The 19,103-nt window shown below is 35.8% G+C and overlaps 1 long non-coding RNA gene across 1 annotated transcript; it reads right to left on the reverse strand.

Moving 5' to 3' along the window:
- Nucleotides 1-549: 549 nt before the first annotated feature.
- LOC114282303 (uncharacterized) lies at nucleotides 550-4,272 on the reverse strand. The gene is made up of 2 exons (XR_014365176.1): nucleotides 4,184-4,272; nucleotides 550-1,012 (listed from the first exon to the last, which is right to left on the reverse strand). It is a non-coding gene; the product is annotated as an uncharacterized LOC114282303 (long non-coding RNA).
- Nucleotides 4,273-19,103: the final 14,831 nt, after the last annotated feature.

A 19,103-nucleotide genomic window follows, 5' to 3' on the forward strand; every position in this document is an offset into this window, starting at 1 on the left:
CATTAGCGACTAACATATTAGTTGCCTAGAGGGTGCATTAATTTGTTTAAATCAGTTCTTTAGCTACTAAATCTTTTGTTGCGAAAACTGAAAATATCTACGGCAACGAAATCTTTTGTCGCCAATAGTGTTATTTTAGCTACTAAATCTTTAGTCGTGAAAAGGTTCATTCTTGTTTGGCTGCTAAATAGATTAGTCGGCTATGCTTTTTTATTATGTTTTGGTGATTAAAAATGTTGTCGCCAAAAGTGTTTTGAGTTTTAGCTACTAAACAGTGAGTCGCCAAAAGTGTTTTGATTTGTTTTAGCTACTAAATATTTAGTCGCCAAAAGATTTATTTCTTTTTTGCCTACTAATTGTTTTGTCACCAAAAACGTCATTTTATATTTTTATTTTATTTTTTTCATTTTAATAAATTTTGTTAGAACCTGTATGTATCCACCACAAACTGTAATAGGTATACAACCTATATATATTATCACCTATTCTGTAATGCATGTTTCACTTACAACCATCAAACAAAAAAGAACACCTGCTTATGTAAACTTATATACAAACCAACTATATATATTCCAATTACAAATAATAACGTCATACATTCCAAATACGTTACCAAAACAATGTCCTCCTTACACAACATTTTTACTATACTACGCATTGTAATGACCATTTGCCAAGATACAAATTACCATGGTAATATGTACCACGACAAAAGGTAATCCATATATATACCACCAGAGCAGTTAATACAAGCTCCAAAAACACTATGTACCCCCCCCCATAAATTATATATACGACGCATCCAAATTCCATGGTCCATTGATTCTATACGACCAGAGCAATTAATAGAAGCTCCAAAAATACTATGTACCCCGTCAAAAATTATATGTACGATGGATCCACAGTCCACACAAAAAGTATAGGACGACAAAAAACTTCCGAAATTTGCAAAACTGTGAATTATCTTCCGGACAAAAAAATAGAAGATCCATATGTCAATGCCAAAAGCCATCTACACAACAAAAATTACACCCATTAGTTCCATTGTAAACAAAAATTGTAAACAAAAAGTTATAGCCATCTACAAAACACAAATTGCAAGGATGTCAATTGCAATTGAAATTGTATTTAACTATAGTTTGAATTTAGGAATTTCAATATACTTTCTTTACACTTTAAATTGTATTGAAAGTGTACATTCAAAGTGCAAATAAATTTCCCAAGTCAAGCATGATCCCCAAGTCAAGTTTAGTCTAATGTGTAAACATATATGTATTTTATTCATAAATGCACATATATAGAGATGCTTATAGCACATATATTTTTGTAAGCTTTAATACATGCCATCACAACTTCATCAAAAAGTCATTTTTTTCACTTGTTTGCCAACCTCTTCAACCATTTTTGTCTTACCTACCCCTCCTAGTCCATGCACCCTAATCTGTTTTGTGGTTCACAAATTTAAAGCATTTCATGCTTTCAAGATCTGTTATGTGGTTCACAAATTCTTTAACTTCTTTTATCATCTTGTCCGCCTCTGTTAGAAAGTTTGAAACATTAGCCTTTATGTCTTCACCAAGGGTCTTGTATATATCAACTTCGCCATTGACTTTTTGCCACTGATCTTCCAAGTTCTTCTTTTCAGCATCCAACTTCTCTAGGTTTCCTTTGTAGCAAGTAACAAAACGGATATGACACACCACCGATTGGATCACTAAATCAATAATTTTTTCTACAATCTTATCTAGTATGATTTGGGGGCAACACATTTTCAATTCACTCTTTTTCTTATCTCTTAGTGAGTGTTTTTATTTATTTATTTATTTATTTATTTTTTTTAAGGATATGGTAGAAAAGAAAGGTTCAAAGCAAATGCTAACAACAGAAACAATGTAAATATTGCAACAGAAACTAGTCAAGACTTGTGGTAAATGTCAAGTATCTTATCTTTCAACTTCGGAAGTCAATATAAGCTTTAATATATTTTTGGTCTAGCTTTATAGCATTTCTTACGCCAACTCCCAACGTACGCGTGCTAATTACATCTCGTCTGACCCCACAGGTCCTATTTCACGTGAGGAAGCTACCTGTGCCATCCCTACAGTTGTTTGGGGGTTGCTTTCAATTTTCGGCACTCGAAGGCCTTTTCGGCTAAGTTTATGACATTTTCCACGCCAACTCCCAACGTACATGTGCAAATTACGTCCCGTCTATCCACACATGTCCTATTTGACAGAAGGAAGCTACCCGTGCCATCCCTACAGTGGTTAGGGGGCTGCTTTCTATTTTCGACCCTCGAACGCCTTTTTTGGCTAAGTTTATGGTTTTTTTCACGCCAACTCCCAACGTACACGTGCTAATTACGTCCCGTCTGTTCCCACAGGTCCTATTTTACACCAGCAAGCTACCCGTGCCATCCCTACAGTGGTTCGGGGCTGCTCTCAATTTTCGGCCCTCGAAGGCTTTTTTCGGCTAAGTTTATGGCCTTTTTCACGACAACTCCCAACGTACACGTGCTAATTACATCCCATCTGTCCCCACAGGTCCTATTTGACACAAGGAAGCTACCCATGCCATCCCTACAGTGGTTCGGGGGCTGATTTCAATTTTCGACCCTCAAAGGCCTTTTCGGCTAAGTTTATGGCCTTTTTCACGACAACTCCCAATGTACACTTGCTAATTATGTCCCGTCTGTCCGCACAGGTCCTATTTGACACAAGGCAGCTACTCGTGCCATCCCTACAGTGGTTGGGGGGCTGCTTTCTATTTTCGGCCCTCGAACGCCTTTTTCGGCTAAGTTTATGGCGTTTTTCATGCCAACTCCCAACGTGCACGTGCTAATTATGTCCCGTCTGTCCCCATAGGTCCCATTTTACACCAGCAAGCTACTCGTGCCATCCCTACAGTGGTTCGGGGGCTGCTTTCAATTTTCGGCCCTTGAAGGCCTTTTTTGGCTAAGTTTATGGCCTTTTCCACGACAACTTCCAACGTACACGTGCTAATTACGTCCCGTCTATCCCCACAGGTCCTATTTGACACAAGGGAGCTACCTGTGCCATTCCTACAGTGGTTTAGGGGCTGTTTTCAATTTTCGGCCCTCGAACGCCTTTTCGACAAAGTTTATGATGTTTTTCACGCCAACTCCTAACGTACATATGTTAATTACATCCTGTCTGTCCCCATAGGTCCTATTTTACACCAGTGAGCTACCCGTGCCATCCTACAGTGGTTCGGGGGCTGATTTCAATTTTCAGCCCTCGAATGCCTTTTTCAACTAAGGTTATGGCGTTTTTCACGCCAACTCCCAACGTACATGTGCTAATTACGTCCCGTCATTCCCTATAGGTCCTATTTGACACGAGGAAGCTACCCGTGCCATCCCCATAGTGGTTCGGGGGCTGCTTTCAAATTTCGGCCCACGAAGGCCTTTTTCGGCTAAGTTTATGGCGTTCTGGTAAGACGACATTTTACAGAGGAGACTAACTGAACTAATATATTTTTCCAATATGACAATAATGAAGCTCATAATTGTCCAACGTACTGAACATGGTCAATAGGGGGAAATAGACCCGGAATTATGTTGAATACAACCCAAATAAAGTCATGATTCAATGTTGACAACTCCTAATGCACAATGAGGGTTTCATTAATTTTTTTCACGTATTACCGTCCTTTTTACGCAACAAAAATTACAATTGTATTATCATCCTTTTGATTACAACCCAAAATTGTTGTCCACTAATAGACCCCAAACTCTAGAAACAATGATAGACTTATTATACATAGAAGCGTTACAAAAATATATACCGATTGACTCGATTAAAACCTACCGACTGTTTCTAACTTAAAAAATTCAAAGAACATTTTAGTTTTCTAAAAAATTGGTTTTCTATACCTTTTAGTGCTCTCAATTTGCATTGTATCTTCACAGCTCTTCTCTCTCTCAAACTCATCACTATGAGCCAATCATGGCTTGCATGCACTTTAGACCAGTCCAGTTGTACTAGTTATATTGTACTAAATCAAAATTCATTCCAATTTAACTTGGTTTATTCAATTAGTCTTAAATTTGAAATTACATTCAATTGGATATCACTGCTAATATAGTAACTAGCCTCATATTCATAGGCTCATCGTATTTGCTTTTGGGGAACTTAATATTTCATTGAAATCATGTGGTTACCTTATGGAAATCAGATTACGGTCCTTTGTGTAATGTAGCAAAACACCACGTCGGCTGTTGCAAAGTCTACTCACTTTATGCCTTAAAACCTATTCGAAGCACATAACAAAAACAAAATTTGCATAGCAACTTTAGAAAACAATTCTATGTCAATATGATCCATATTTGTTGTAGAAGTTGAACTAGCTTGTCAAACAAAATTCTGTTTACCGAATAGTAGGATGACCATCTTAACCCTCCAAGAGGGTTGTCAGCCGTGACACCACGTCGTTCAAATGATTGAGTTGTACTTATTGTTCCTCCCGTGCTTTTTTTTCTTCATTGACTTGTTTGATGAGCTGCTCTCTTTCCCTCATAATTTCCTCTCGATCTCTTTGGTGCTCCTCTTTCTCCTTCAATAGCTCCTCGTGATCTCTTCAGCGCTCCTCTTTCTCCTTCAATAGCTCCTCGGGATCTCTTTGGCACTCCTCTTTCTCCTTCAGCAACTCGTCGTGATCTCTTCGACGGTCCTCATGAAGAACCTCCAGTTTCGCTCTCATTGACTCCATATGTTTATCACGTGCTCGTGCCGCACTAGAAGCTGTGAAAGAGGGTTGTGGGCCTATCCCACATCCACGCAAGTAGTTTTTTTTTCCCCGAGCACTTGCCTTGATATTTCTTCGTGGGTCAATGGCATCCCTACATCAGTGGCTACCACTTGTAGATTCACCATATCATCCTGTCATGGCAAAAAAATAATAAAGTCAAGATGGGAGAAGGAATGTAAAACAACTTTACTAATAGATATGCAACACACTTGGTTTCAACATTCCATACTCACATGTAGCTCACCACATTTGGAGTCAATCCAATCTCCCGTCTTCTTAGACTTGTGTGCTTTCTTATAAAATTCAGGAAAATCTATATCTCCATCCTCATTTGTCTGTTAGGTTTAGAAAAATTCCATTGACGAATTAGTACATGGTAATATTCAAAATCAAGAAGAATCAATCATCCATTACATTAGTAAATTAACTTCTCACCATAAGTGACATTGCTATAGGAAATGATCGCGATCCACTTGTATGATTATAGGGGAGCATACCCCTATTTGCTTTACCAGCTTTTGAACGTTCCTAAAAAATAGGAACAAAAAAAAAAAACAAAATAAAAAAAAATTAGTGAACAATTTTTACATATTAAAACATAAATTAATTTCAATAATGGGGTTTCTAATTAATTTGTTACCAAATGAGATTCGTCTTTCCAAGCAACATCAATCATATATTTCTAGTCCTCTAAGCTCACTCCACTAGGCAGATGACTATAGGGGTCATCAACACTCTTTTCCTCAAGTTTGAGGAACTCTTGCTTTAGATTGTACCTCCAATCCTTGTATAGCAAATATGCCTTTCTATCGAGGATCTGTTGAGCTTGTTCATCATTATCAAAATCATCGCCGATAACAAACTTGTCCTACAAACATAATAAGAGAATTAGTACAACAATTAATTTATGCAATTACAAATAACATAATGAAGACATTATGGCAAGATGATTCTCATACTAGCACCGCTTGGATGACCGCATCTTTGGTAGTTTGATCAATTTTCTCCATGACTTCACGCTCTGAAAAGGGCACAACCGTCTAATTTGAAGGCCCAACTCATTCGTCACTGGGATGGCATTCCCTCCTGTGATTGCGTTCAACATCCGATTGACATAGACATGTAATTTCTCCCCCTTTCTCCTAGTAATTTTTTTCTGCACTCCTTTTCCTAATGTTGATCCTCGTACACGAGTTGACCTCGTTTGCCCAGGTACAAAAAGGGAAGGAAGTCACAAATTACAAACATTGCTAATGAACTTAAAAAAAAAAAGTGTTAGTTATGGGTCCTGTTAGTTTTTTCGCTGCCTAGTGTTGCTGCCAGCTACTGTTTGGCTGCATAAAGTCAAACATAAATTATGCTACAACTTGGATTTCGAAGCTATCGATGCAGCTGGGGCAACATTCAATTGGTTGTTGCTGCTGTTGTAGCTGATTTCAAGGTTGTTTAGCTAATATTTTATTTGTTGTGGAAGTGTCCTTGTTATGTGCAAAGTAACCTTTTGTTTTTTTTTTTCTTTGTTTCTCTTTGTCTTTACGGGGTTTTCATTGCCTTACTTGATGACTTATGCACCCAAATAGTAAAAAAAAAAAAACAAAATTTTTAGCTTACAACTAAGTTCAATGCTCTTACCCACTCCACCTAGCTACGTCTCGTCCACCACTGTTTGTGTATCATCTGGTGGTTGCGTCTCATCAAAGAACGTCAGCGGGGTGCCAATCTCCTGTGGACATGCTTCAGAGGGTGATAATACGTTGCCGCTTGTTCCTCTCTTCCGTCACCCCGTCTTGATTCCAGGAACCATGGTACCTACATTACGTAACAAACATGCATGAATAATTGTTCCTGACAGATCTTTTGCATTACAAAAAGTTTACTTGCACATAAATAAAATACATAAAGGTTCTCAGATGAGAGACCCCCTCTTGTCTCTGTTCCATGAAACTGTCTGTGTTTTAATCATCTTTAGAATTAATGTGCTTAATTATCACTGATTCCAGAAACTATGTTTGTAAATGCTGCAGGTACATGGGAGTTAGGATACTAAGTGAGAGGCTTGCAAGTGAGGAATGAAAGTGATAATATCTCACTATTCAAAATTGTTATCAGACGATTTGATTTATCATTTACATTGAAAATTTTATTAATGTAGTTGATGGGTTTCTATTTTATTGTTCATGTCATATATTAGGTGGATTTCAAGTGACAAATTATTTGGGGTGAGAACACTATGTGGGTGTGGATCGCATTATTTTCACCAATTATATGAATTTTTTGTTTGTATAATATTCTTTTTTTTTCTTTTTTACCATTTCTCTCTTTTTTTAATTTTTTTTTATGTATAGTATTCTTTGGTATTTTTCCTTGACTAAAAATCCTAAGATGACCTTACAGAAAAGAAAAGAACGAAACTTGTTACCATTGATTTGTATCTTAGAATTCAAACCCATAATTTTTCTCAATCAGAAATGAACCAAAAAATCATTTTTAGCAATACCACTTCCTCCCACAGTATACACCAGCTAACCTCTGAACACCTATTTGCAGCCTCCAATCATCCTCATACACCAAACAGACTCCAAAACCACACAGCAGACCAGCAACCAACCAGCAGCATACCCCAGCAGGCTCCTACACATCAGCCTCAAACCATCAAGAAACAGGACAAAATCCATAGCAGCAGCAACCACCAATTGGGAGAGCAAAACACAAAACAACCACAATCAAGAGATCAAAACAGGTTTTAATCCTATCAAGAGCATTCCTTTCACCTAGACTAGCAACACAGATCAACACACTAGATTTTTGCAGGTTATCTACCAAGACCATGGCATAATACTATTGCTGCTCAACCTCTCACACAGATCATTCCACTACAAATTCAGTGGCAACATAACTTCATGATTTTGCAACTTGAGCAAGTTACCCATAACTCAGACTTCAGCTTCTATTGCTGTAGCAACCTGACATCTGGAATTCTCTAGGATCCGAAACACACAGGAGGCCACCTGATGACCCGTGTGAACCTAAGCATACAGTCCAGCATCAGCCAGCAGTAGTAGCAACAGACCAATGACCCTCTACAGTAACACACCAGGGACCACACCATTTACCCTTTTACCATGAACTCCACCCAACATCACTTCCAATTAACAAACGAATAACCCTGAAATAGAGATCCAACTGATGGTACCAAACAATTATTCTACATTGATGTCAAAACTCAACATATGAGTATTAGTTTTCTTATTTTATTAGGGTTGCTAGACCATAAATAAGAAGCTTTGACATTTTATTAGGAAGGCTTCATTTCCCAAGTGAATGGCTAATATATAATACAAGCAAAAAAAAAAAAAAAAAAAAAAAAAGCATAGTACTTGTATATATATAAAGTTGCTTTGCTAGACAAGGTAAAGTTTGGGCTAAGAATCGCTACGTTGACTATGGTTACATCAGAGGTCTCCAATAATAATATGACATATCTAAAATTCAGCATAGGAGCATTTCTATCAGATTATTAGCTCACATCAGTTTCAACAATTCTTTGCCCCAAAACAGATACCATCATACCATAGATAGAATACTACAAATTTTTCAAAACAAATTTCAATATGATAGTACCTAACCCATCTTTGAGGTTACTAGCTATAGAAATTAGGAACATGATCTACAAACTTTTCATCTATGCATATGGCAGAGCAACCAAAAAAAAAAAAAAAAAAAAAAAAAGCTCGAAATTTGTCAAATGAAAAACATACCAATGGGCATATATTATATTTCCATATATGATCGCATTCAATGCTGAATGTTTCTCTTTTGCCTCCTTAAACCATTGATATGCAGCACTGTCAGAATAACAAGACATAACTATTAGATCTCAAATATACATGATAGTCCATCCAGCCATTTGTACAACGTGACAAATATCCATAAATTATGTCTAAAAAAGACTCATTGCTAGAGAGACAGTATTTAAGGCTCAGTCAGAGACGCCAAACTTCAAGGTTTCAAGTCCTATGCCAAACAAGAAGCTTGTTCAAAAAGTAGTAAGTGTCTGTCAGTTATGAATCCTTCAAGAGCTTTAAATTCTGATCAAATTTGTCATACTTCATTTGCAATTTTTTAGGTTCTAAAGCAAGAAAACAACCTCTAGTCCCATTACAGAGCAACCCATCAGGAACTATCATGCTAAGGTAGCAAGTCATTGTAACATGGTAATGTTTCACTACTATTTAAAGTGAGTCAAGTTCCATAAAATTCCAAAACTTGATAAACTTAATTCCAGTATAAGAATAAAATTTTTCCCTCAATCAACTACCAAAAATTACAATCCAAAATTTCAATAGTGGTGTGCATAAAAAAAAATGACTTCTCAAAATGTGAGTGTTCTCAGTATAAACAAAACCAGCAGCAAATGTGAGTGTTCTCATGGCTTTGTTTACTTCAAAACATATTTTGAAATGCCTAAATGTTGTGTCAGATTAACAACCAACACAGCATGAATAACAACCAAACAGTAGCACACAAAACAACAAAACAAGGCATCAGCAGAGAGCCCAATCATCTACAAGCTCGACCCCAAGGGTTGGTGAGAAACCAAAGCCAACAAGAAAAAAAGTCAAGAAAAAAAAACCCCCCAAAGAATCAAAACCCCAAACTACCATTATTTGGAATAAACCAAAAACCTAAGACCTCATAGACCTATTAAACTCCACCCAGCAACCATCACCAACATCAACCAAAACATCAACAATAAACAAAGAATAAACAGCCCACACCCACCCCACCCGCAGCAGCAAACCAACTGAGCAGAGCAAAGACAAACCCAGCAAAACAGAGCACACAAGAAAAGGTTATTCAAATCCTTTACATTACTCTGAAAACAGAAAACAGGGCAGAAGCATGTTGATATAATTACATTTTACAACGAAATATTTGTTCCTGCTGTAAACCCAATACTGGTGGAGCTTGCCCCTTTTGGAACAACTTCAAAATATCGAAATTCAGAAACTAACAATGGCACTGATGGTATGCGCATACCCTGTAAATTCATTGCTCTCTTTAGCTATGTAGTTAATTTTGTCACATGTTCATCGATTCATTGTCAATATGTATTTACAATTCTGTAAATCATTTTGGTTTCTATTCCCAGCGATCCACATCAAGGTTTTCCATTCACATATTTTACAAATTCAGTTTTTTTTCTTGTAATTCTTTGTAATATGTTTGCAACGTCTTTCGATATTTTTAGTTCATGACAGTATATTGTTAACCCGTGCTGAAGGGAGAAGAAAATTTGTTAACTGATAATCCTGGCGACCCAACAACAATTTGTATTTTGAATTTTATTCAGAGGACCCTCATACGCAAATGATTCATGGAACAGGAAGTATATGTTCAATACATTTATGTGAGGGCATTGTTGGGTAATCAACAAGATATGGTTTTGGATGTGTGGTAGTTCACAGGATCCTAAGGCAAATTGTTTATGGTTCTCTCTCAAACTATTTCTGCCTACATTATTAAAGGCATTAGAGTATGCAACTGATGCTAATTAAATGGACACAATGGAAGTTATCATCATCAGGAAGGGCTACTACAATATGAGCGACTAGACTCCTAGTGCTTTTAATGATTGCCACTACTTTGAATGTAAACCTTAGTTATATCCTCTGTTTAGGTTTTTTGTTATTTTATTTTTATTTTTTCATATACTACTACTAAATCCATAGTGGATGAGATGGGGTATTGAATGAGCAGCAGGTTATAGTAGGATGGCTGCGACTACCCCATCCAAGTGATGCTAGTTTATGTAAAAATTGTAGATGTTTAAAAATGATTGGGGTTCTCAAACATTGTTTATAATGTAGTTGTAATTGTGGTTCTCAAATTTGAGTGTTTGATTACATTAAAAACATATGTTGTTCTAAATGCTGGGAACAACATAAATACGATTTTCATCATCAGAGCAAAAAAAAAAAAATTATAAGCAAATTAGACGGAAATTTTTTCCAAAGAAAAGGTACCTTAAATCTCCAAAAAGCACAGCAGAATGGAACTGGATTGTCACTTTAAGCTCCTTAGCTTACTTAGATTGCAGAGGCTTTTCCTTTGTGGTCTCAGATCCTCTCACTAACACACAAAACAAGGTCAAACATTATTTAGATTTCTCACCTATGAAATCTAGATTTATATATATAGGGTTATATATATAGGGTTAGTTTGGAATAATATATATAGGGTTAGTTTGCAAAGAAAGTGTCCTGCAAAATTGAATTTATAGTTAAGGATATGCCTTGGACTTGTCTTGTGAGAGATCAAAGCAAAGAACATGAAATTGTTTCCTATATAATATGATACATTTCTACTAACAAGCATTAGCTCAATTGATAAAAAGAGCTCCAAATTAGTGGGGTGTGGACTATACCTACATTCTTCAAAATGAAATCTTTTATTATGAGCATAGAACATGATTTTTTGTTTGGAATATTATTTAGATTTATATATATATATAGGGTTAGTTTGGAATATTCCTAAAACAGAGGTCATATATATATATATGCATTCAGTTTAATCATCTGATTTCCTAAAACAGGGTTAGTTTGGAACATTTGGTCATATAGTTCAACAATCCACAATGGAGAATCAGAAATCGGCAATCCGAAATTTTAACCAAACCCATCCACGAAATCAGAAAAAGCCCTAAAAATTGTTTGTGAAATCAACAGAAAATGAAACAAAAAAAAAAATTAAAAACCCTAGAGAAATCGTTAGAGACACGGGGATGAGAGATACAAATAGACAGACCCAGATCGACAGAGAGGGAGAGAGACGAGAGACAAATACCTGTGGCTAGCGATGGTGACCAGCGATGATCGGCCAGCGCCGGTGGACAGCGATGGTGATGATCGGCGGTCAGGTTTGGCATCGACTGCTGGTGTGTGAGGTCTGTATGTTGGTGTGTGAGACAAAACAGTTCCAAAAATGTGTCTCTGAAATATATATACTGGGCGCGAATCTTTAATGAGTTTCCCTCTAAAAAATTTCGAAGCTTTAGTGACTAAATCCTTATTTGTCGCCAAAATCATTTTTGGCGGCTAAAAATTGGTCGCCAAAAGCATCCTATTTGGCTACTAATTCTAATTTTTCGTCGGCAATATTTACTATACAACGACTAACTTAGTTTTGGTCGCCATAAATTCATAAAAAATATGCCCATCTTTTGGCGACAAAAATTTTTTGTCCCAAAATAGTAGCAAACAACGACTACGGCTAAGTTTGGTCGCCAATAATAATATATGGCGACTAAATTAATTTAGTAGCTAAAAATATTAAACGAATGCCGACTAAATCAGGTTTTTAGTCGCCCAATATGGTTACTTTTGGCGACTAAAATTGTTTTGGTCGCCAATTTTAGTCGCCAAATGTGCATTTTCTTGTAGTGATTAAACATGTACATAGTTGTAGATGATTAACATGTAAATAAATAATTCTAGAAATTATAAAACCATTAGCATGCAAATTACACTAAAAATTAGAAAGCAATTTAGCATGCAAATTACATTACAAATTAGAAATTATAAAACATGTGAATTATCCTAAAAATCTACGATCTAATAAACATGTGAATTTACTAGGAAAATAGAAACAATGAACATGTATATCATATTCGAAAAGCAAAAACTAATTAGCATGTCCATTTTAACTAAAAATTAGAGACTCATGAGAATGCAAATTATATTATGAAACTATAAAATAAAGAAGCATACAAATCATGGTAAGAAATAAAAAGCATGCCCATAAAAAAAGATTATACAAGAAATTAAACAGTGAATAAAACACACACTAGCATGTAAAATTAAACTAGAGATCTAGAAAGTAAAAAATAAAAAAACCTGCTTCTTAAATTGAAAGCCCAGAACATAATATTCCAAATACTAAACTCAGATCATGCATAGTTTTTTGTGTGTGTGTGTGTGTGTGTGTGTATGTGTGTGTGTGTTTTAATTAATTAAGGCAAACAGTATTTGAGAACTAAAAGGAAAGCTTAGGGAGCTCTTATATATATAACTAATCAGAGAAATGAAGAATCCGGGAAACGGTGGCCTTAGTATAGATATCACACTGAATGTCTAATAAGGAATAATATGTAAGGAAACCGCAGCAAGCATACATCTTATTCATGAATTCTACACTGCAATAATGTTTTTCTACACTGTGTGTGAGTACTACAGTTCTTGGGAGTTTTAAGAATGTTGTAAAAAATTGTGTAGTAAATAGTATAAATAGATTCATATTTAACACTTTAAATTTCAAAACAAGAAGCATGTTGAAAAATTACAAGTAGATGGAACAAAAATGCATAACAAAATAATGGCAAAAAGAAGTTAATTAAAGCCTGTGCTAGATAGTTTCCTTAAAATAGATTCGTTGGCTCACTGGTTGGGGTGCTGGCGGTTGTTCGACGTCAGTCTCTCAAGATGCGACGGTTGGACCAGATATAGCCAAGCACCTACAGTGTAGCTTCGGTGAACAGAACTAAAACAACACTCTCTCACGCTAGGAAAAATATAAGACTGGAGAAGACTATTTGAACACAAAGGGAGAATAATTTTATGGGTAGCAGACTGAAGGAGAGGGGTCTCCTTTTTATACACATGGAATGAGAGAGAGGAGGAGCCTTCCTGCAACAAATGCAGCAAATTGATGGGTTTTAAGTGTGAGAGTTATACGCTTTATATGTACATGTGTGTATGTTTGCAGCCACCAACCTGGCTTGGCCCAAAAAGATTAGGTTGGTAGACCATCAACTTGGCCCAGCTCAAACCTAACCCATTCCAACAAGCCTCAAGCCCAAGGATCACTGACTCGGCCCAGTTTGGGTGGGCGGTGCACGTGCATGTGACAATTTTTGCATAATCAACTTGGACTATAGTTTTGACCCAAACCCATCCTTGAAGCATCCATAAGTCAATTTCTTCGAAAAATTTAAATGCCCCAAAAGACTCACATCTTTAGGCAAAAAATGAGATTTAAATACCCATCAATACTCTCCTCTATAATCAATGTGGGATAGAAGGTTACATACCTTTCCCAACACCTCTTTCATGAGGCTAACTTAATAAGTTAATATCTCATTCAAATCTGGATGGTTTTTTGTCATTCTTTTTGTGGTGTAAAGATTTCATTACAAAGAATCTAAACCACTTTAATATTACATTAAAGTCATTAAAGAACTATTATTTTCTAATGAACATTGCAGTCACAAGCTCGTTTATGCTTGTTCCCACAATCACATCAAAGTAATGTGCAAGTTTTGCATCTTCTCCATTTAGCTCCTGATCATCAACCAACTTTTTTGGAATTAGTAACCTACAATCACAAAATCTATATATTTTTATATAAGTTTAGAATGAAGGAAAAATAAGGTTATAATTACCCTAAAGTTGGGATTCAAGGAAAGTGAAGATAGTGATAGGAGTGATTCCTTGAATGCCACCTCCATCAATGTTGAGAATGGTGACTAGGTTTCCATAAGTTGGTGGCTGAATCTGAAGAAGTGATGACAAACCTCTTTCTATTAAAAATTAGGGATGGTGTAAGTGGAGAAGTGTGTCTGGGATACTGTGCAATAAATGAATACCCACTAGACTAAAAGGTAAGTTTTATAGAATGGTTATTAAACTAACGACGTTGTATGGGATTGAGTGTTGGGCAGCCAAAAAATAACATGCAGATAAGATAAGTGTGGCTGAGATGAGAATGTTAAGGTGGATGCGTGACAAGACTAAACAAGACAGAATTAGGAATGAGTGTATTCGGGAATGGGTAGGAATAGCACTGATAGAAGATAAGTTGAGAGAGAATCGATTAAGATAGTTTGGTCACATTCAACGGAGACCAATAGAGGCAGTAGTGAAGAGATGCAATACTGTAACGGTAAATAAGAATGTTAGGGGACGGGGTAGGCCTAGATTAACGTTGGCTAGTGTTATGAATAGAAATATGGATCTATTTAATTTGACTAGCGAAATAGCCTTTTATAAGGTCGCGTGGAGAAGAAGGCTTCAAAGAGCCGATCTCATTTTATGGGACTTAAGACCTAATTTGATTGATTTGATTGATTGATACATATATACTATATAGATTGCTTGGACTTAGCTAGTGAGATGAGGAGATAAGAGAGTACTCAAGTTTCAGTATCGTACTTTGACTTTGATCTTCTCTTTTTATGTTACCAATCTATAGGCCTCAAGATCAATAAATCATTTTTATTTTTATTTTTTTAAAAAATGCAAGGAACCTACCTTAAGGATTCTAAATTTATCCCAAATTTGTTTGTGTGATAGAAATTGAATTGATAAAATGTGAGATCCTTATATGAAATGAATATGAATTATTAATTTCTTTTTCTGAATAAATTCTTAATTGATAAGGGTGAATTTAAAATATTGTTGTTATTTTTTGGGTGTATTTTTGCATGTTTGTGGGAGATAAAGTTTGAATGGTAGGAAGGAAATATCAAGTTCAAATCCTCTCCTTGAGGCCCGACCTCCATTCCCTACTTTCAACAGCTTAGATGAGCCGTTGCACATCCAACGGCTGAGATTAAAACAAAAACAAAAAAAAAAATTGAAATTTTCGTCGATCTCCCGCCCAAACAAAAACACGATTTATACATTCACTCTCACTCTCACTTTCACTCTGCCTCACAGTCGACCGTGGTCATCCATCGAACCCAACCTCAACGGCGAATCGGCGACCAGTCCCGACGGTGACCCAGACGGCGAACCCACTCGTAACCCCATAACGACCTCGTAACCCCACGACCCCACGACGACCACAGCTCCACCGTTGTCTGTACGCTTCATGAAATCCATCGTGACGAGAACCACCATCGGTTGAGCATAGATCTCTTCTTCACGAACCAGGTTGGTCTTCGAACGTCTGAAATTAAGAAGTTAGGAGTCTGACAAAATGTAGGGCTTTTAGAGTTGAAATTTCTGAGAAAATTTAAATGGAGTATGAACTTTCTCCACATATCTAAAAAAATTCAGGGCTTTTAGATTTCGAATTTCAAAATTAGGGCTTTGATTTGGGATTTTGAAACGTTTGAAAAAATTTAGGACTTGTAGATTTGAAATTTCAAAATTAGGGCTTTGATTTGGGATTTTGAAACGTCTGAAAAATTTACGGCTTTTAGATTTGGAATTTCAAAATTAGGGCTTTGATTTGGGATTCCAACGGCTTAAAATTTAGGGCTTTGATTTGGGTTTCCTCTTCTTCTTCTTCTTCTTCTTCTTCTTCTTTTTTCCATCTTTGTCCATATGTTAGTAGTTCTGTAATTTTCTGCCTTAAATTGCCTAAATACAAGCCATTAACATTAATATCAGTAGTTGTAGCTGTAGGATAAATAAATTTTAATGGCTTCTGTTAGTAAATCGATTTTAACAGGTGTGTGTGCCCCATAAAAAACATTCTAATGGCCATTATGACTTCTTGAATGGCTTCTTGAATTCAACTGCAAGAAAACATTCTCATACTATTATGAAACAATACCACCATTGTGTGTGTGCCCCATAATCAATTTTAGTAAGTCTAGTTATGCAAAAAAGAATACAACTTCAATTTTTTTGTACTTGTTATTTTATGGATGGTTGCTAAATGTAATTTGGTTAATGTCTCGATTTATCTATTTTGATCATTTCATATAGGTTCTGTTTTGCTATGTTTTGGTTACATGAATTCTGTTTAAAAAAAAAAAAAGAAGAATAATATACACTTTCATCTCACCCACTAATGCAACTATTAGTGTTTGTGCACATGGCCAAAACATTTTACTAGTCTTTTCCTATCTTGCCTGGAATTAGTGCTTTTCCTGTTATCTTATTTTTGTCTCATCCATTTAAGCATGTATATTTCAGCTATTTTTCTTTCATTGCATTTTGTTTACTTCCAAATGGTGTTTTCATATGACTTCTCTTAGCAAGCAGGATGCCACATGCTCTATTCAAATAGAGTATGAACTTTCTCCACATATCTGCCAGTTGGCTTATTAGCTTTATAATCTCTGTTGCCTGCTTACATGCATGGGGAAGCTGCACATGTCCACCTTGGTTGTCATGATAAGATTTTGGATAAACTAAAAAGGGGATGATTGTATCGTTAGTTTGATTCATGATGATAGATTAGTCTCCCTCAACCTCTGCAATTGGCATTATCTTGCTTTAGTTTTACGGTTAGTAATATGCACAGCTGGACCCCATCATAATGAGGCTAGATAAGTTAAGGGACTAAATTAAGCATACAGTTACATAAAAATACATTTGTCTGTTTTTGGGTTACTATCACTAGTCTGAAGTGCATTATGCATGTCTTTTGTGCATAAAATTTTGTTGTGCTCATGCATTCTATAACTTTGGCTACTTATTCAAGTTCTGAAAAATAAACACTTGATTAGGGAGAGAAGGGGAAAAGAAGTTCAATGCATCCTTTGGGGAAAGACAAGAAAGTTAGTCAAACAAATAGTCCAATGAAGCAAATAGTTTCATATTTTGCTGACCTAGTAATCCTCAACTTCTGAAGATCCAGCTACTTCTCTATTTAGTAGAGTGAATATATCTATGAATATAGTTTCATATAGGTCCTGTCATATAGTTATGCAGAAAATAGATAAATCAAGACATTAACCAAATTACATTGTGTGTGTGCCCCATAATCAATTTAAAGATCCAACAGAAAAGAATTATACTGAGATTGAAGTGAACACAAAATCAATTATAGGTTGTGTCCTTCCATGCTGAAATACAATGCTGAATAGGTAGTAGAACTACACTTCAATCCCAGTAGAATAGGTACACTTCAATGTTGAACTACACTTCAACACTGTGTACACAATTGATGTACACATAGAGCTAAACATAATTTTTTAAGCTAGTAGAATAGGTTGCTTTGACATTGTTTGTGTTGTGTTATCTATGCAGATTTAGAAATGGCTTCTTCTTCTACTAACAATAGCAACATAAGATTAAAACCGAGACTATGCAATTGTGGAAGAACAGCTACCATACATATTGTAAGAACCAATGAGAATGGAAATAAAGGCCGTTTGTTCTTTGTTTGCCCATCAAAATATGTAAGTATGTTATTATGGATTTATTAAATATGTAAGTAGTGACAATTTAATTTGTGTTATTCGACTAACTAATTGTCATGCATTGTAGACTGAAACTCCCAATTGCAATTACTTCAAGTTCGTGGATGAAGATGATGAAGATGTGACGTCCACAATCCGTTCCAACACTAGAGCTTCTGATGGTGTTACAGTAGAAGACTTTTAACGAGCTGAGGAGGAGGCTGTATGACGTGGAAAATGAACATGATGACTATGGTCGAAGGCTTCGAAGGGTGGAAAATTATTTGAAGGCGATGGTGTATTTGATCGTATTTTCTATACTTTTGTACTTTATGATGTAATGTTATTATGGATTTATGGATGTATAGATGTAATGTACTTTATGATGTAATGTTGGTATCCGAAAAATTTGACTAATGTTATTATGGATTTAATGGAACTTAACGGATGTATTATTAGCAATTTGGCTTTGATGAATATATGTAATGAATTTAGAAGCTATTCATGAATGGAATTTGATGAATGTAGTTGTGGATTTAATGATTATAGATGCAATGATTTTAGATGGTTTTTATGAATGGAATTTGGCAACTTGGGATGTTTGAGATGTTTGAGATGAATGGTACAGGATTTTAGCTGACTTAGACGGATAAAATGGAGGTATTGGAGGATTTTGGCTGATTTCAGAGCACTGTCCAGTTGGATTATATGATCAAAATAAGGATGACATAGATGATCAAAACACCTGTTCTAGTTTCAATAGAATTGGGAGCTTCTAGTTTATGAATTTACCTGCATAATGAATTTACCAGCATATGAACCAGCATACCAGATGCATACTAGCAGAATGAATTATGTGTTCAATATAGATCAAATGTACAGCATATAGTTTCAATACAGATCAAATGTACATCTAGTTTCAATACAGATTAAATGTACATCTAGTTTCAATACAGATCAAGTGTTCAATACAGATCAAATGTACAGCATCTACTTTAAAATGTGTTCAATACAAAGCTTTGAATGTACAGATCAAATACAGAACCAGCATACCAGTTTGCTCTGAATACCAGAACTAGCATACATTTGCTTTGAACAGTGTTTAATACAGAACCAGCATACCTGTTTGCATAACATTTCTTGACCATTTCTTGATACCCATAATAACACAAGAAAATATCAACTTATAACCATTGCA

Source organism: Camellia sinensis, chromosome 3 (assembly GCF_055761805.1).
Source record: "Camellia sinensis isolate YWXY chromosome 3, ASM5576180v1, whole genome shotgun sequence".
In the NCBI taxonomy this organism is placed as follows: Eukaryota; Viridiplantae; Streptophyta; class Magnoliopsida; order Ericales; family Theaceae; genus Camellia; species Camellia sinensis.